The following is a 19,454-nucleotide window of genomic DNA, read 5'->3' as shown; positions in this document are numbered from 1 at the left end:
TATACAGCTCCTTGGTAAAAGTCAGTCCTTCCATTTATTTTTCTATTTGTTTCATTAGGTTGCCTATCAACAATAAAAATAAAATTGTTCCTCTCAAATGATCACAGAGATCAGTGTCTTTTATAAGCCTGTTCTAGACATGTAGAGCTTCTGAATTAAATATAACCAGGATTAAGTGGCAGTAAAAAAGCTCATGTTACCTACTTCCCAACCCATTTCAGTGTATTTGATTTATTATTACTCTGAGAAGTTTCTGTGCATAACCTCATATCTGTGTAATTTACCACAAGGACTTGATCAGTCAAGAAGGATATTAGACAACTTTTTTATTACCAGCTAAGACTAATGCTATAAACTCAGGGATTAAACAACATGTACAGACACATGTCTGGACATTTCAGTTTTCAAGTCACATTGGCAGAGCTCATTTATAAAATTCTCTTCCTTGTCCAGAAGTGTAGATTTACACATTGTCATTTTCATGGGTAAGTGGTCAAGCCGAAATATTTTCACAAGCTTTGCTGTATAATAAAGACAGTTTTCAAGAGTATCCCCAATGTAGTCCAAAATTATCCCAAATATAGTCCAAAGGATTTTGTCTCATCTGTATCAAAGCAATAGATCATCAACACTTTAAAACAGAGTAGGAAACATGTTTCCTTTTCCTAATGGCATATTTTGAATGTAAACTCATCTAAAAATTGAAATTAAAATACTTACTCTGTCTTCACAAGAAACAAACATGTCTTTATATTACAGCTTGTAAGTAATATAATATAAGCTTATAGGCTTATATGAGTCAATGTTTTTGGCTAAGATCATCCATGGTCTAAGGAAAAACCAAAAGCTGCTGGTCTGTTTCTTTTCCTCCTCTTTACATTCCATTGTTTTATTCATAAAGGTAAAGATTATTTAATTTGTTCCAGCTACCACTGGGTGTTGTGGGAGGCAAAGGGTATGCCCTGCTCAGTGGGTGCCGCTCAGTTTGACCATGGTCAGCATTACCCAGATGTGACCCAGCTCTCTGCTGCAAACCCAGAGGTTGCTTTGATGGGCTGTTAAATCCAATTCAAATTTTCCAGCTGAAAAACTGGAAGCAGAACAGCCAGACACTGCTCGATGGCTTCCTGGCCAGGGCTGGCCTGTGTCAGGTTAGCAGGGAGCAGAGTGGGCCCAAGCTCAGCCATGCTCATCTTCATTCAGCAGGAAATAAAAGAGAGTAGCCTGTCAGTTCCTTTGACCTACATACTTCTGTCTTTGAATTCCCTGGGTTTTTAGCTCTATTGCCACATTTTAGGATATTTTGGAAGAAAGTTATAAAACCGGAAATTTTCTGCTGTTTGACATCAAAAACACGTTGTTGTCAGTCTTTGATTATGTAGGTTGTTAGTTTGATTTGTAGGACAGTTAGTTTGATTTCACTTGGATAAAAAGGTCCCCAAGATCTCTCACCTTCTCTGGGTCCTCATTCCATGCTGGGAAAATACTGGGCTTTCAGCCCACACCAGACATGATTTTTTTATTTTTTCACTGAGAACCAAGAATATTTTTGAGCATCCTTGAACAAGTTCTAAACATGTGTCTTCCATTTTATCAGTCAGAGAGATTCTAAGGAGATAACTTTCTTTTCCAGTATCACCAGAATGTCATAAAGCTGTTAGTATTTTTATATTAAAAACAACAGGACATTTGCCACCGGTTTTAATGAGGACAGGATTAGGGCCAAAATCTTAACTGAAGGGTTATTTTTTTTAAGAAGAAGGATTATTTCATACCATTCCCTTGGTTGTGCTTTATCTGGCTAAACTGCATACTCTATGTTAAGTACTTATTTTCAACTGGATAAGGCAAAAATAATTTTTTTTGGCATTTACTCCTAAACGAAGAAGTCCTTAGAAAGCCTTCACAAAAGAATTGCACTCAAACCTTGTTTTTAAAGCATCATTTAAAATTTTAATATTTTACAATTAATCATGCATGTTTTTGAAATTTATTTGATTGCAACAGTGGATAGAAATTGCATCTTCAAATAAAATACCTTTAACTAAAGAACTATATTTTCAGTCCAAAGTTTTAAAATTCTGTGACAAATACTTTCACTTGTATAAAATACTTTGTGTGCACTATCTTGGACATTTCTTCATGGCCACAACCACAAGCTTTTAAACTCAGATCCTGAGAGTTATTTTGTTTTATTTTTTGTCTTTCAGTTCAACAGTGTGTATTGATCTATCCTAAAATTTACAAGGACAGCAATTGTAAAAATGTCAAAATATGCTTAAGAAACATACCATAGAATATAGGATCCAAATGGATTTTTCCCTACCAGTTTATGAGTTAAAACAGAAATGTAAAAGCATCGAATAAGAAATAAAAAATTTATTTAAGTATTTACTCACTTGAACACTGTCCAATGTCCTCTGAAACATAAGGTTACAATAATGGAGATAAGAAAGAACATGCTATCTTCCTATGTAGCTCCAGTTTTACTTTGATGTTTAACAGCTCATTATATGTTATTTTTAGTAGTGGTAGGTCAGTTTTCTCTTTTGATTTTATGGGTGTTTCATAGAGTGATCAGTTGGAAATAGTATTGAAACCACACAAAAAATTTTAGTCCTTCAAATTGTTTTGGTTTTTTTCTTATGTGGCACATTTTTAAATAAGCCACTTGTGTACTATTTTGTCTCACAATATTTCCCTCCTTTTAATCCACAGTAACCTTTTAATACACTTTTCAAATGACTGTGAAAAGTCATTGGTACAGCTGCAGCAAAATTTATGTTTTGCTTACTGAGCTTGACAGCCTCTTTCCCATCTGCATGTCATTGGCGTTGCCAGACTATGGAAGACTTATATTTCTGTTAAGAAACAAAGATTGAGTTCAAGATTTTAAGTATTTTTCTCTAAGTTATCTGCAGTACGTATTCTGCCTTACCTTAAAATATTTTAGAATATTCTATATAAAATATCCATATAACTAGTATATTACAAAATGTTATTGCCCTGGTTTTGGTGCCCAGGTCAGTGGGTGAGGGTGTGACTAAGACCCGAATGATATTTGATACCACCCCACGTCATTGGCAGGGCAGGCCAAAGACACTCTCTTGCTTCCATGAAGAAGGGCATTCCTTCTGGTGGGAGAAAGTTTGCCAGGCAAAACAGTCTGCTATTGTTTTCTTTTGTATGTAAATAATTTCTTTGTCTTATACCCCTTGTTATTAATGTTGCTGCTTTTACTTTTTACGTTATTCCTTTTTCCAGAAAATGGTTCTAATCTCAACCTGTGAACTTTGTCTTTTACGCCTCCCATTCAGGAGGGGAGGGGAGTGGCTCATGGTCTTTTTAGTGGGAGTACTGAATTGGGGAATACTATTTCTAAACCACAACAGTTATGGAAAATTGTACTGAGTCAAGAATGATATGGCAGTCAAGATGAGTTTTGTTAAGCAAAATCATCAGATATTGCTTTCATTGCTCCTTATAGCGCACAAAATTTTGGATACTTAAGTAGCCATTGTATTCAATTATTAGTCAATCTTCAATATTTATAGACCTAACCCAAACTGAATGAAAACATCATAAGATTTTCAGTTTTCTGCATGGAATTGTTTCCTATGAGCAGTACAGCTTTCTTGAACATAGGATAAAAAGCAAAAATTTCATCAAAGTATTTCTGATGGGACACTACGCAACAGTTTTTGAAGAAGGTGTAGCCCTTCTTTTTTTTGTTTGGCTTTGAGATATCCTGTGAAATTACAAGGACATTATATATTTACATAGTTTAGACATTCTTAAAAATCTAAATTTCTGCAAGAAACTATCTGAATCTGTAAATGAAATTTCTCCTAGGAAAATATCTGAATGTGAATTTAACTGCACACAGATACTTCAAATTCACTAAAGAGCATTTTATTCTAATTATGACATTCAAAGTGGCTTGTCAACGAAAAAAAGCTGATTTTTCAATTATCAACAAATAAAAATAACCTCATAGATCTGCTTCTAATGGAATTTGGTGTTACTGTCATAAATGAGGGGAAAAGATATTGCTTTTAATCTTTCAACCATAAACTATTATATTGTACTATTATAACAATACTATTCCATTTTATAAACTGTCATTAGTAATAAAACAGTAAAATTTTCTACATTTGCTGCAGATTTACAACATATCTCCCTGGGTTAGTTCTGGAAAGCATTTAAGGTGACCTATTGCTTGATTTTGCTCATTATTTGAGGCAGGGTTGAAAGCCAGACGTGGGTTTATTACTGTCACCTCATCTGAGGGAATGGCCCCCAGCTTTCAAAAGCTCAGAACATTTTTGCTTCTGCTACACTGAAGTGTTTCAAGATTGTACTGAAAATCCTGCAGCAACTCAGCTCTGAGTTAAAGTGCTGTCCTGTATTTATTTTTGTTCTAGTGTATTAAAAGCCTGTTAGAAAGTGGACAAAATTATCTAATTTGCTTCATTTTCATGAGATAGAAAATATTTCAAATTCTAATAGCAATTTCTCTTTTTCTTAATTTTGTTTTCCAATCTCCAGGCTTCTGATACTCATCAGAAGGAGTCAGATCTAACAAAGTCTTCCAAAAGTTTCCTAGTGTCAGTGATTTGTACTTGAGGTAAAACACTGGTTCAACTGAAAATAAAAACAGCACTTGATTTTGTATTACTAGTAAAACATAGCCAGGAAACCAAACTAAGAGAAGCACCCAATAAAAATGCGAATCTCATTTTGACATCAAGCCAATACACATTTCTCTCAGAAGTAAAAACAAAGTGTCCAATGTATTTTCCCTGGCTTAAACTTTACTATCAGAAAGAGAACTAAAAATCCTCTTCCCTCTATCTAAAACAAAACCAGTTGCTTTCCATTTTGACAGTATGAACTTAGACAACTGTGTTCGTACACCTGAAATGGAATCTTTGACCTGGGGCAGATACAAGTGGTCAAAGAGTTGAGTGATCAAATGTTACTGCTGTTCAAGTATCTGATCCATCAAATAACAGCTTGGGGAAGAGCTGAAAGAAGAAAAGAAAGCCAGAAAAGAAAGCGTCTTTCTTGTGTTTTATTTAACTTAAAAATCAGCATAAGATTTGTTTTCCTAAGGTTTTTGTTATCTTTCTGTAGTGTTACCAGAAAGCTGCCTTTCTTCAGAAAAAAAATATGTTTTTCCTTGCAATAATAACAATTGCTTACCTACGTTTCCATTATGTGATTCTGATTTTGCTTTAGAGCAAATCTAAATCACCCTTTGGGACTATGGAATTAAGCAGAGCTCCTGGAATCTTAAGGCTCAGTACTGAGGTGGAAATGACTTGTGCCTCCACTGGAGTAAGAGCTAGATGATCAGGATTACCCACAGACATTAGGATCTAAAAGAAAGACCTTTGGTACAACCACAGCAGCAGGAAACATGCAGACCTATCCTAGAGAGTCAGGTCTGGTGAGATGAGAAATAATTAATTGGTTTTTTGGGGTGGGGAGGGATGAGACCACTCTGTGGCCTCTCCATGAAGGCTGGCAAGAAGGTACTCATTATTTCTGAGTTACAATCACAGAAAACTAAAATTAGATTTATACTTCATATCATCACCCTCATTTCCAGACAGGTGACTCAAATATTTTGGAATTAACTTTCTCCTGCATAAGACCTCTCCCCTTCTGTCTGGTCTTTAATTCTGACAACAAGAAGCTGCTTTTGCAGTCATTTCATTATTCAACTTCTTGATAAACTCATGCCATGGAGATATTCAAAATTCCTATAGACATATGTAGTCAGAAAAGATACTAAATTTGTATTAGTAGCAGTCAAAAAAGTGCATTAACCCTCTTGGCTTTTCTGAGTATCTGGGAGTATCTAAATATTTTCTTTTCCAAAAGGTTTATGTCTGCAACATCTGAAACGCTCACTTGCCCCAGTGCTTTTGAATAACTTCTTGACAAGGAAGATAAATTCCCTGCATTCTCCTTATGGTCATCAGTGGGACTACCTGTCTGCATTCCAGAGTATGTTGACAAATCATATTACATAGCTCAAAGTTGCCTCATTGCTTTCAACTCAAATTCACAACTACAGCTATGTAAACATGTTCTGGACTTCTAGAGTCATAATTTTTATGGTTCATGATCTCATGCTGCCACTGTTGTAATATGATAAACGCACTGAAGTAAAAATGATACATTTACTTTAACTGATTTAATCAGGTACTTACAGTACAAGGTTTTTCCCAAATTAGTGTATGAGTCTGACTACTGTAAATAGTACCTGGTTTTTTACTGACTCCTGTTTTAGTATGGTCTTTCTGGAAACAGTTTATCTGTGAAGGCTTTGTTTAAAATTCAGAATGACTTATTTTCACTAAGGAAACCTTAATATTCCCAGGAGTGACTTAGGAGCAAGTGGATCGACCTATTTGGGTGAAAGGCTATTATATTTAATATTTAATTCCAGATAACAGAATATTCTGGGTTGGAAGGGACTGACCCACAAAGATCAAGTCCACCTCTAACGTGAATGGCTCATACGGGAATTGGACCCACAACCTTGGTGCTATTAGCACCACGCTCTAACCTCTAATCTCAGGATCATTCAGCCATGGTGAAGAGACATTCCCTGAGGGAGGGTTCAGCTTAGGAGCTGCTTTGAACAATAAGCATTTTATATCTAGCTGGAGACAGAGACCATTTACCTTACCTTTGCACCAAAGACATCCAAAAAGCAGTAAATAATGTCATAATATGCAATGATATCATCGTCTTTAACTACTGCCAGCAGGTCACATTCTCCTTTTAATTTGTTAGCATTTATTTGAACTAGTAGGTCAATACGAGTCATAGATGGAGCGGCACAGAGGTAAAGCTTGCATGACACTGCACCAGCCCTAAATATCAGCCAGAGCTGGTTTTGACTCTGCTTTCCTGAGCACTAAATTCACTCAAGTTCTGAAATGCAAGAGGTAATGAATATTACAGACAATTAATTTCTGAGCATTTGAAGAGAACAGGGTATGCAAAATCCTCATCTGGATTTAGTGTTTGGCTATACCAACACATTTACAGCAATAAGAAGATGTGCTGATATCACTAAAAATAGATACTGGGCAGATTTTTCAATGGAGAAAGAAATAAAAGATAAGGAGAATATATTTGTATTTCTAATTAAAATGTTTCCTCACCAAGACTTTCAGTCCTGGACTTGGCCTATGTTTTCTTCATATGCTCAGACTTCTCTCACTCCAGGCAAGCTCTACTGGTAACGTACATTATCACAATGATCTCATTCTCATGTAGTTCTTTATATTTCTCAGAATCTGGAGATTGAAGGAGCAATTAATTTGGCTAGGATAAAATTAAATAGACACATCCAGAAAAATTGGAAACTTACTTGTTGATGCTGGCTACAATGACTATCTATTTTTATTGTACTGTTTTTCTTTGCAATACACCATTAAAAGTTGAAAAATACCCTAAAACTTGAAAACAAGCTTGGAATGCTACAGTCCAAAGACTAGCATTACTCTCCACTAGAGTTACTGACAGCATCAATTAACTGTTTTATATAGTGCAGAAAGTGTAAAAATTAGATGTAGTAATTTCAAACTAAGCCCTACCTTGTGTTCTAATTATGCTTCAAAAAACAACAGTAAAATATTTTTGTGAATATACAAATTGGCAACTACAACTTCAACCTGCAAGAGAAATGTCCTAGGAAAGTGCTCCAGCTTCTATATGGCAGGCACCAAGGAAATCAAATTTTCAGAGGGAAGAAACAGATCCTGAAGTAGGAAGGAAGCAAAATTCTTAGCTTGCTCACCACATGCCTCTCAAAGCAATTTCTCTCAAACTTATGCCAGTACTAAAAGGAGATATGTAGCATTGCTTTAATATTCTGTGTGCTAATGACAATATTTCATCTCTATGTTAGAAGCAATATTTTCATAGTTGCCAGAGATTTATAAATCCTAGCACATACATTTTCATCCATTTTTCCTGTGAAGCTTTGATAAGGCTCATCAGAAAGCAACACTCGAGGGATTTTTAACTGATTTTTGGTTTGACAGAGATTGCATTTGAATAGAGAAATTTCCACATCTTCTCTCACTTTCACAAGAAATAAAAGCTGCTCATGGGCACTCAAGTTCATCCAACAACTTGAAAATTCTTGAAGGAACTTATACCATAGACAATCTAGTAGTTGTCTTTTCACTGCAGTAACTACAAAACCGTTTAACAGACAGAAAGTTATTTACAATTGCACCTACAATTTCAAGTATACTGATGAAGCCACTTACTGATGTGGAAAGGTTACCACAATGTCTTGTTTGCTATAATTGGACAATAGTTTGTTAAAACACCCGAAATTGAGAGTCAGAAGCAAAAGGTTGTTTTGTGCTATTGGCACAAATTTGAGACCGTTTAATTTAGTAAAATTACTATTGTGCATGAATGTAATGAATCATAAAATCATTTGCCACTGCATATGCAAATCCTTACCTTTAATTTAAATGGAAGATCTCAAGGGAACTATCTCAATTGTAAAGGAGAGAGAATTCCAGTGGGGAAAAACAAATACAACAAAAAACACCAAGAATAATATGTGACCTTCATCCATACTGCTTTCCAGGGAGGAGTTTATCTTACCAGCAAGGGATGAAGATCTCATGTCAGCAAGAGAGATTCTCTTGCATCCATGCAGAACTAGTGACTCTTAGACGTAAGTTGATAAAGAAATGCCATAAGATAAATGGAAGTATTAAAAGAAACATTCTGATCAAGAATTGGACAGAAGGTTCTCTACCATTAGTATTTACTTGCTTCTCTACAAGATTAAACCATCATTTTATGACAGGTCTTCATTTAATGCAATATTTCTATCAAATGAGATAATTAGTAGAGGTAGAATGAAAAAAGTTGTTTCATAAGTTGATCTTAAATTTTATCATCGAGAACTCTCAGGAACTAAATGGCACTATCAAAGCCAGATAAGCATATGGGCAGAAACTAGTTAAGGCAAGTTCCCAGTGTCAGACAATTATGTTAAAAATGTGATTTCCAGGTTCAGGCAAATATCTCCACAGGAACAGTGTCACTCCACCTAGAATTTAATAAATTGGAACTAACAGCTATACCACTCAGTGTGTATCTCACCTGCCATACGTGATTCAGCCATTAGTGGAATGTCTGAGATAACTTTTGGTGAGTAGCTTTTAGTTTGACTACTTAATATATAAAATGTCTGCTTTTGTGAAGTTTTAGCCTGTTAATTGCTACATTCATTTGGCTCTGCACTAGGAATGATAAAATTATGACTTCCAGTCTCTTCTTTTCACTCTTTTACAGGCTTCTGCTGGAGACCTTCGGACGTCTCTTTTTCAGCTTGTCAAGTCATAGCCTACATAAGATGTTCTTTGTACAGAAACTTTTTCACCTTTCAGACATCGTTCTCTGTTCCTATTCCAGTCTTGTATTGTTTCTGAGATGGGAGGACAAGGTCTGTGCAGAGCAGGCAGGACATATGCACCTCCTAGAGCATACAGTGGTATAGTGGTGCTCTGTTTACTGCCTGTTCAGCACATACTCCAAATACAGATAGTTCTGCCTGTCTCGCTTTACACCTCTGTACTTTGGAAACACCCCACTTCACAGGTAAGGTATTTCTTCTGCAAACTGTTTTTCCAAATACTGTGTTCTGCTTGGCCTGTATATGATAGTAGGTCTCCACATATAAGTATGAAAGAGAAAAATGTTGTTTAAATTACATATGGAATTAAGAGTCTTACTGCTTGCTAGTAACAAATCAAGAAAAATCACCCTTTGCTCAAAGTAGAAGAAAACAATAAAGTGAAAAAAAATTAAATCCATTGTAATATGAACACTTTTTCTGTCTAGAAGAAAGCATTGTTGGTTATCTCTTCTGAAGTGAGTTAGATCTGGGAAAGAAGGGAAGCTTGGTCTGGTTCTTATAGAGATTTCAATACCATGTAGAGATAGAGGAGTACTCATTTAGAAAATCAATAAAATTTGAAACAGTCTTCATCATTAATAGAATTTGAATAGTACCATATGTATAAATCTACAGATACGAGCAATATTCATACAACTTGTGCTTCCATCCAGGCCCTAATATATAGAAAATGAGAAACATAACCCTTTTTTCATTCTCTTTTGCCCATTATGGATAAAATTACAAGCCCCTCTTGGATAGCATAAGTTCCAAACCAGGGATCAATATTTGATTCTTCTGGAGGAAGTAAAAGGTCTACAGATATCTACAAACAAAAAAATGAAGACAAAAAGAAGATAACACAATTATAATGTGACTTTTTTTTAAGAAGTTATATATTTACAATACACTAAGACTATATGTTAAAATCAGTTACAAAGTTAAGAACACTCTTTTGTAAGTGTGGAAAATTAACTTAGTCAACAGCTATTAATGGGACAGACAGAACTGCTTCTAAGAGCTGAATTTACCAAGAATTTCCATTGATGTGGCAACTAATTAACATGAAAATGCACTAAGAACCTGTGTAATCTTGAGCAACCTTCGTTTAGATTCAAAAATAACTTTCCTACAGTGAAAAAGCCACTGAAAAGCATAAAAAAAGAATAATTTTTTTCCATATTAAGCTTCTTTAATAGATTTTATATAAACCAGCTCCAGCTGAGGTTAACTCTAAAATCCACAGTATACCCTGATACCTAGTACTAAGGTACTGCTCTTTATTTTGGCAGTGTTGTTACTTTCACAGACATAGGTCAAGAGATAAGTCTTTGGCAATATAACTGGTTTTCACTTGGTTTAACCCACTTTTGTGTGAAGTCCTCCAAATCTGAGTGTTTCCAGTGATTTGCTGATATCATAACCCTTTTGTCGTTAAAAGTTGATCTACTAGTATTGCTCTTCTTTTTGATAATTTGCAGTCAAAAAAGGGAACTTTGAATTAAGGGAAAAGTGCAAAGTTACCTTAATTGCAAAACAAAAAATAAAACCTCGGGGTGTTAGGGTTTGTTTGGGATTTTTTTAAATGTGTTTGTAATTAGCTCACTTGCACTAAAGACTTGGTCCAAGATACTGAAATCAGTTAGAGGTAGGAGGTAATATGGTTGAGGTTAATTTATCCTGCGTTCTCATTATTTGCTTTCTATAATCTGCAGAAGCAGACAGAAAGGGAATCAGTGCAGAAATACAGAGAGACATTCCTCTGGACGCCTGCAGATTCCTCTTTGCAGAAATGGGCAGAGGAGAAGATAGAAAGGGATCAGAATAGGATCAGGAGGGGTTGAGTTCTGTTTCTTTAGAAGCATAAATCTCCTTTCTGAAGCAGGAAACTCTTCTTAACCAGACTTTGAAAACTGCTGAAAACACCAAAAATGTATTTAGTGGTCTGTGTTAACAACTAAAATTGGGGATAAGTATGATCTTTGCTGAGACACTAAACAGATTCAAGTGTGACTCAGACACCCAGGGCATATAAGCAAGTAAAAAGGTGTCATTCTGCATTGACAATGAACAAATGAATGGCACTTCCTTGTAATTCACTAATTTAGCTGAAGAATAGGAAGGCATTAGAAAGATAACAAGTAGGGAGTTAGGAAACAACTGCTACACTTACGTTTTAATGGTATCTTTACATTCATTAGTTAGTTTTAGATATTAGCCAGAATGTTTTATAAATCACTCCTACTATCTATAAATGACTCATCAATCCATAGTCAGATAAGTTTCTTCAACCTCTAATTGTACAACTTTAGTTCAGAGGGGGGTGTGTGTCTATTTCTTCAGAAATTAAGAAAAAGTACAAAAATAGATTAATGGATTAGGGAGATTTGGAAAGTGTTTCTAAAAGCAGAGCAGAAAGAGAGCTTACATCCTTCCCTCTATGAAATATCCAACACCTGTGGGTTTACTCTATCACATAAATGGTAATGGAATGAAACCCACAGAAAATTCACTTCCCTATTGTCTTTCCTCCTTTCACCATTTCTTTGTCCCTTGAGAGAGCCCATGTGGCTCTTCTTTGGCAGCCAGAGAGACTTTTTCCTCTTGTCACTGCAACCACAACTAAAGAATGACATGCAGCAGCATTAGAGGCTGAGGAGGTACAGAAAAAATTCAACACTGTCTATACACCAAGGAATTTCAAAAGGAGGATATTTCACTGTAAATAAATTTTGTTTCATAGGTCAAATACTGCCACAGTGTGCCTCCCTTCAATCCTCCTATATTCATATGGGCAGTGTAAATGAAAATGAAAATAAAGTTTACAAGGTAGGTTAAAAGTGCTCTTTCTTGGTCACATTCAATATGTTAGTCATAAAGAATTGTGAGTGTTTTCTGCTATTAGCAAACATCTTGCTTTTGATCTTTACATATAAAAAGAACACAGTTTAGTTTAATTTAACCCTTACAAATCAAAGCTCAAGTATCAACTACACCAGTAAGCAGGAAAAAATACACTAATGTTACAATTTCACAAGCTGGTACTGTTCAAAATGAATTTGTAGTTACAGGCCATGCTGTGCCTTTGAACAGTGAACTGTTGTAACACCTATTTCATTAGTCAGTTCTAATTGAATCTGTTCCCTGACACATGAAATACTAGTGAATCCTCATGTACCTCCTAACTCTTCTTGTGCAATTGAAAAAGATGCCTCTGGTATTGGGGTTGATAGCTGTTTTAGCTAATCAAACAATCCTTCTTGTAAGAAATGCCATCCCTCTTCTGGCAGCCAGGGTCCAGTTTCTCCTACAGGGCAGGAAGTTGCCTGGTCAGAGTTCCCTCCTCCTTTCCTACCGTACTCAGTGTTCCTTCCAAATCTGTCTCTGAAGGAAGAGAGATCTACAAATCTGGCATCAGGGTCACCTGTAGAATGCCTTTGTCACCTTTGACAGCCTAAGAAGAATGAACTTTTCCTGGCTGGGTCCTCTCAGGAATTGTGGTAAGGATGGCCCTTCTGACCTGAGTTCAGATCCCAAGTGAAAGCAGCAGTGCAGAGACACCGCATTTATTTTTTTAATCTTAGTTCCAAACAGTTTTCACTTCTCCTCCCAGTCTTCCTGGAAAAGGCTCAGATTCAGTTTGGTTTAAGCACTGGGCAGAGGTTCAGTAAGATTGCATCCGAAACAGCAGTTTCCTGAGAAGAGAGATTCATGTTCAGAAGAAAAATAAAGTAGAATAAACAGCTGAAGAAACCTAAAGCGTCTTCCTACTTCCATCTCTATGAAATATCAGCAAGTGATTAGATTTTATTTCTCCTACTCATTTTCTTTAATATAAGAAAGGGACACACATAGTTTAACTCCCAGCAGTAACTCAGATTAGTGTGGAAAATACAGTTCTCTACTGGACTCTATTTACATTTAACCTATTAGATAAACGCTCAGCCAAAGCCTCCTCTCACTTACACAAAGAAACCTACCAGTTTTAGCACGGCTTGGTTGTTACATGAGGAAGAATTTGTTCCAGTCTCTTCTACACGACATGCACTTATAGTTAATTCCTCACAAAGATCTATTTTACCACCTTTGTGCCAAGATACTCTCAGGCTTAAGTAACTTTCAACCTCTACTTCTCCAGCTTTGAGACTTTCATCATGGCAGCTTGGCTTTGGTATAAGTGCTGAAAACTAGGTTAGATGAGGGAGAGAAAAATAAGTTGATAGTGTGGTGTGGATTGACATGAAGGCTGTGTTGGCACTTTGGGAGTTAATCAGGTTACTCAAGAGTAGTAAAGATTCAATAAAATTATTCAGGTCACCCCAAAAACTTCTCAATTTAGCAGTTCTCGTAACAGGTCCAAAATATACCGTAAATGCTCATTTAGAACAATGAAAGCATTTTTGCTCAATATGGATTAAACAATACCAAGTGTATTGTAATATTATTTAAGGAGATAGTACTGGTCTTCCTAAAATGCTTGTTTCTTGATTGTTTTAAATATACAACATGGAAAAATTCTTCACAAAATGTCTTTTAGTGAAGTATCTTCAAAGGTATTGTAGCACAAGAAAAAGTAGTTTAGATACCTGTAGAGCATCTCTGCCTCTCTCTTGCTCCTCCCACATACTAATACCTATGTGTTTATTAAAATACAAATGGCCTTCCAAGGCACTCCCTAAAGAAAACAGTAATCCAGTAAGTGGAAGGCATTATGAAAACAACTGAAAGAGATATTGAACCAGCAAGACAACCCTCTGCAGGGACGAACTTCAAATTTGAGGGGCACAACACTGAAGGCAGACTGACCAAAGGAATTCCTTCTGAAACCTGGTGTTGACAGGGTAACAGCAGTGCTGGCTCCTACAAGAGCATGCCAGCATATAACTCAATATGCAAGCTGTGACATACATTGCCTAAAATTAAAGAAAACATTAGTCGAATTAAGATAATGGATTCTCAGTTGACAACAGGGTCAGTTGACAACAGGGTCAGTAGTAAGAATGTAAATTCAAATGTGAGCCTACATCTCCCATCAATCAGATCAGTCATGATGTATGTGGCTTCTGCTATTAAATTTAGTTACCTATACCAGTACAATTTTCATGAAAGAAAATGGAGAAACAATCAAAGATATATGTGGCTGCACATCTGCATGTGGATCTCTTAAGGATCTCTTCCTTACTAATATTTCTTTATAGATGATGACCAGAATCAAGGACCTCAGTACGATTTTGTATTTCCTGTACACTTTAATATGGCCAAAAAAATAGGAAGAATGGAACACTTCCCAGGACTGCCTAGCTCTAACAGACGGTTTTCTACAACAGTTCAAAATAATTAATAGTATTCAAATCACATATTCTCTTCTGGAAGCCTCTATCTTATTTAAGTATAATGTAGAATAACTTGCCCAGCACATGCTGTGCAGCTGTCCAAAGTCAGTGACCAGGGATAATAAAAAGGTTAGGCAGACGCAGCACTTTTCTGGGTCTGGGCAGAGTGATGTGAGAGAGACCTGCAAGGCTCTTTGGAGTGACATACTCTTTGGAGTATGACAACAATAGTTGCAATGAAGTGCAGCTCGAGCTGATGTAGAAACCTCTTCTTTACTAGAGGAAGTTGTAAGACTGACATTTCACAAAGCAATTCTGGCTTCCCGTGAGCTTTAGCTCCTTTGAAATGTGGCTATGGGCCCATCACATTTCCCAGGCAGTCTGAAAGCCGATGCTTGTTTGTGTTTGCAACCTCTTCTGAGAAGAGAGGAGAGGAGAGGGGAGGGGAGGGGAGGGGAGGGGATATACCAAATATTGCAAGTCAAAGTACTTTTCATCATCTACATTTTCATCAAAATGCAAACATAATCATCCAAATATTTTCTGTTTTAAGCATAAAGTTAGCATCTCCTTTTTAGACTATATTTGGTTTGCTCTGCTCTTTCCATGTGCTGGTATGAACTAATAGCAGTTTTATTTTCATTATCTGGTAAATCTATTATCTTGAAATATCCTTCTGTAACACTCTTCTAAAACATCTAAAATTAATATATTGTAAGGGAACTGTAGCCAAAAGCTACATAACCTCTCTTATACAGTAATTTTTAATCTGGATATGGAAACAAGCCCTCAAAATATGAAAATCCATTCTGACCTTTTAAATATAAGATAGGCATTTGATTCATACTTGATAAATGAGTTTTTAAGATAGAAATTTTTAGGAGGACCTACTAATTATAGTGCAACCCCCATTATTTACACCTTCCAATCTTGCGCATTTTTTACACCATGTTTTTTTTCATGAAATAACAATTTGTAACAGTTTCATAAACTTTAAGTGTATATTTTCAAATAATTCTTAAGGTTTTAATTTCTCAGTACAATTATGTTGTATCCTTTTACTGTTCTTAGGAAAGGAAGCACGCTACTCTCAGTCTTTCATTCACATCAGCCAAAAGCTTTTTAAATTTACACTAAACAAGATTGTGACTTAAAGAAATTTTCTTTTTAAGTATGGATATTAAATGCTTACTGCTACCATTTAGAATACAAAGCAGGAACTGTGCTACGTATGTCAAGCACTGATCAGAAACATACTGAACAGGGGCATCATGCAACATTTATATCAGCAACAGGCATTCTTAATCCAAAATGTAACGTGAAAAAATTTGTTACACAACTTTAATCCCAGCTGAACTTCAGCAAGTTGTTATGATGAGCCATCTCCAGTATCAACAAAGGGAGCTGCAGTGTGACTGAGGCTGGAGCACCTTCATTGTCAGAGCACCTCTGGAGCTCGTCCAGTCCAGTCTGGCCCCACTATGAGCAGGGTCAGCTGGATACAGCTGCTCATGACCATGTCCAGTCATGTTTTGAATATCTTCAAAGATGGAGACTCCACAGCCTCTCTCAGCAACCTGCTCCAATGTTTGACCACTCTCACAGCATAAAAGCTTCCTGTAAAATTTAATTGGAATTTCCTGTATTTCAATTTTTGCCCATTGCCTCTTTTCCTGTCACTGGGCACCACTGAGAAGAGTCTGCTTCTCTCTTCTTCACTCCTCCCTGAGCCTTCTCAAGTCCGGGCTAAAAAGCCTCTGCTCTCCCAGTCTCTCCTGATTTGACAGATATTTCAATGACTGAAGCCTTAGCACGCCTTTCAGAAGGTAGGTTGTGTTCAATGTGTCATCCTCGTACAGGACTCAGAGTTGAGTGTTTCAATACACGAAAGCTCTATGAGTTTTTTGTGTTTAGTTGTTTATTTCATTAATAATCTTACCCAAGTAGTGTGGTGAGAGAACCACATTTTAACTTTCCATCTAGCTTTTATATAGAATTTTGCAGAAATTCTTCTGAAATTTTAATCAACTGGTGTGTACATCAAGATATACCATACAGAAATATAAACTTATTTTTTATTTTCCATAAAAATGGGCCGTGGTTACCGCAAATGGCAGTTCATTACTCCATTGGAACTGTCACAAAGAAAGCAGTGAACACTTTTATCTTTCACATTTCCTTTTAAACTTGAATCCCAGAGCTTCTGTGTTCCAGTCCATTGTTACAGTAATGTGAGGGCTAATGAGTTTATTGACTTTATAGATAGCTTTCAATTAAGAGGAAAGAAAAATTCTTAGAAACAAATTGCAGCTAAGATCTTCTGTCATCAGTGAGAACATCTCTCAATTTGAGGGTAATAACTGTCTCCAACAGAAATATATTCAGAAACTGTCTCCAGAATTATTGTCTACTTTTATCAGATACCATTTCAAGTGCAGATGAATAGGCACTTCCACTGCAGGAAAAAAATGAAAAGCTAAGGCAAAGAAAAAGCTCTGAGCAAGAACAACAAGGCACAGAAAACTAAAGCAGCATAAAACCCAGTATCAGTGCACATGGACTTTTCATGGCACTGACTTAGGAACTGATAAGCATCTTCTCAAAGGAGCTGGCATATTCACCTAAAAGACAACAGCCATTTGCAGTTAAGAACAGAGACATCCAAAGTCACAGAACACATGCAGACTCTTAGTGTGTACACATTTGTGCCTGAAATGGAGAGGGGGATATCATTTCCAGGTCCGTCAATTACATCCAAATCACCTAATTTTGCATTTCTAACTAACTGCTTTGTCAGTTATAAGAATGTTTCAACTGGTTGATTTGAAGGTGTCTATTTTTTTTTTTTAAAGGAATATATTCCAGAAATTATGTTTCTTTTCCATATTTTCCCTTAGTTTTGCCTTTTTTTGCTAAGGCTTGATATTGAAAACCTGGTAAAATAAGGACAATGGATTTTTAGCAAAATAATGAGGAAGATTTTAAACTAGAAAGAATAGCAAAATTTTACTATAAAATTATGTTTATTCAAATTATATTATTAAACTGCCACTCATGACATTCAAAATGTTTTATATAATGAAAAAATGTATCATTTAGGACATTTTAAAGTGTATAACACTAGAGAGATATCATTACATTGCTTTTTCTCATCATTATACTGTACCAATTTAAAATTTTAATATCTATTCTCCAAAGGCTGTCTTGAGAAGAGTATTTTCTTCTACTTTTTCATTACTGAAAGTCTATTTTTTCCAAATTTGTTATAAAATCCTGATTTCTGTTCATAAGAGAACAGTAAAACTTATCTTCAGCAGTTTAAATGCACCTTTATATTAAAGATATGAATAAAATACAATGAAATACCTCGGTATGCACCATAAATCTGTCTCTAATGCCAGATATAATTGAAATAATTGGTGTGAATATATAAAGTAATTTTGCTCCTATATTTTATCAATATATATAATTATGGCATTAATGTGTCAATAATTAGACATAATATATTACTCATTCTTAAAGAAAAAAGTGTACATAATTCGGTAGACAAGTTATTGCTAAAAATATCCCCATTTTGTTTCAATATCCTTCTTGTTTCCAAAAAGACGAAATAATACAACAATAACTTTTTTCCTTCAAAATATCTGGAGTGTTTTTCTCAAACATCAATGATCTAGATGAAATTTAAAATATTGAATTAACTAATTTTCTTTGTAGTTATTCACACATTCATCTGCACATTATGTATTCATATGCCTTAAGTATATCAGTCAATACTAAAGAAATCTGAGAACAAGAAGAAAATACGGTACATGATTTTTTTTGTTCTTTTGCCATAGCATTTCAGAGAGAAAACAGTTGTGCCAAATGCTAAAGCTGCTCTGTGTCAATGGTTTATGGAAGTTTATAATATAAAACACATTCTTCAGGATTTCAGCTCAATTTTTTCCCTGATGTAATATTAATACTTTCATAAATATTGCTGATAAGATTCTGAACAACATTATTTCCAACTTAAACTTAACGTCTTTCTCCCACAGTATAATAATGATGTCATTTAGCCCACTAGAGTCAAAGTGAATCATGCTATTAATATAGTAGACTGTTAAATGTAAATCTAAATAATCCTTTGAACTATTTCTTTAAAGGTTTTCCACCCTGTAGCAGTTCCATGACAGTACATTTGAAGGGCAATGCAGAGGAAGGTCATCAGTCTGAAAAAATGAAAATATAAGTTCAGATACCAAATAAACTTTCCTCTCTAGATTGCAGATATATTCTCCTCTCTTTTCCACTCAACTGTTATAAGTGTTAACAAACTTCCACTTACCAAGGGACCATTGCCATTTCCAGGGAGAAATTTAGTGAAAAAAGCAAAATTTTTTGTTTTCCTTTTCCACTTCAGAAAGCATATAATGGAAAGCAAAATGAGGTCTCACCTCCAACATCAGAGGTATGTCTCATTTGTGAGGGACAGGTTGGGAGAAGCTAATGTGAAGAATACAACATTATAGTGAAGTTTTATTTTTGTGCATCTATTTTAGCAGAAGTCTTCAATCTTGTTCTTTAAATATTATGCAATCAAATCACAAAACATAGAAAAGTAAACTGACCAAGAACAATAAATATTTAACTCTCTGTTTGGAGATTTAGGCTGGTTGTGGGGTTTC

The sequence above is a fragment of the Corvus moneduloides genome, chromosome 1, assembly GCF_009650955.1.
Source record: "Corvus moneduloides isolate bCorMon1 chromosome 1, bCorMon1.pri, whole genome shotgun sequence".
Lineage (NCBI taxonomy): Eukaryota > Metazoa > Chordata > Aves > Passeriformes > Corvidae > Corvus > Corvus moneduloides.
Note: the sequence above shows the minus strand (reverse complement) of the source record.